General features: G+C 36.7%; 1 non-coding gene across 1 annotated transcript; it reads left to right on the top strand.

The window, feature by feature from the left end:
• Positions 1-1,032: 1,032 nt before the first annotated feature.
• On the top strand, positions 1,033-1,139 carry LOC113853340. The gene has a single exon (XR_003502513.1). It is a non-coding gene; the product is annotated as a small nucleolar RNA R71 (small nucleolar RNA).

The raw sequence follows: 1,139 nt of genomic DNA, 5'->3' as shown, positions 1-1,139 counted from the left end.
TCATCCACCACCAATTTTTGTTTTGGTGGATTTTTCTCCTTCTCTTTCTCTTTTTCAAGTTCAACTTCTGGTTGTTGCTCTACTACCTCTTTTTCTTGTTCAACATTTGAATTATCTTCTTTTTCAAGTGGCTTTTTCTTAAATTGTGGCTCCATTACTTTCCCACTTCTTGTAATAATTGCTTGGCAGAATTCTTTTGGATTTTCTATTGTATTCCCAGAAAAAGAGCCTTGGACTGGTTCATTTATTTTCTTTAAAATCTGCCCATCTGATTCTCCAAGTTCTTGATGGAGGCCTCTTGATTAGCCATCCTTGTGCTTGAGTCCTGCATAAATAAATTTATAGTTTGAGTTAATTGCACAAATGCTTTTTCAAGAGATAATATCTGATCATTTGCTGGCTGATGTGGTTGTTGCATTGATCCTTGATTTTGAAAATTTTGCTGCTGCCATAGTCCTTGTTGTTGGTTCTGCCTTTGTGCAAGTGGAGGATAGTGATTGGTTTGGTAGCCTAGCATTGAAATTTCAATTTGGTCTGAACTGCTGCTGTTAAGGTGGATATACAGGTCTCTACTGAAAATTTTGCTACTGCCACTGTGGTTTTTGATTGAAGTTTTGTTGTTATGGCATACTATTTATGAAATTAACTTGTTCAACCCCTTGTATCTACATAAACTTAGCTCTGTCTTCACAATATTCTTCATGAAATTCCTCTTGGCTTGAAGCTACATAGCGCACTAGTTTGTTCATTTCAAACTTCATGTTTTCAAGCTTTGTGTTGAGTGAACTCAACTGCTATGACATCAATTTATTTTGAGCTAGTAATGCATCCAAGTTGTTCAGTTCCAGCATACCCTTTTTTGAAGAATTCCTTTCCCTGTGATTGTAACTGTTAGATGCCATGACTTCAATAAGTTGGCATGTTTCTTCCAATGTCTTTTGGGCAAATGAACCTTCAACTGCTGCATCCACCATTGTCTTTGTTGCTACATTCAGCCCATCATCAAAGGTTCACAATTGAAGCCATTCAGGTAACTCATGATAAGGGCAGCTTCTCAAAAGTTCTTTGAATCTATCCCATGCTTCTTGCAGTTTTTCATCTTCCTTTTAAGAAAAAGCCAAAATTTCTTGCCTCAACTT

Source organism: Abrus precatorius, unplaced genomic scaffold (genome assembly GCF_003935025.1).
Source record: "Abrus precatorius isolate BTA unplaced genomic scaffold, Abrus_2018 Scaffold10, whole genome shotgun sequence".
NCBI classification, from domain to species: domain Eukaryota; kingdom Viridiplantae; phylum Streptophyta; class Magnoliopsida; order Fabales; family Fabaceae; genus Abrus; species Abrus precatorius.
This window is presented reverse-complemented; position numbering and strand designations above follow the sequence as displayed.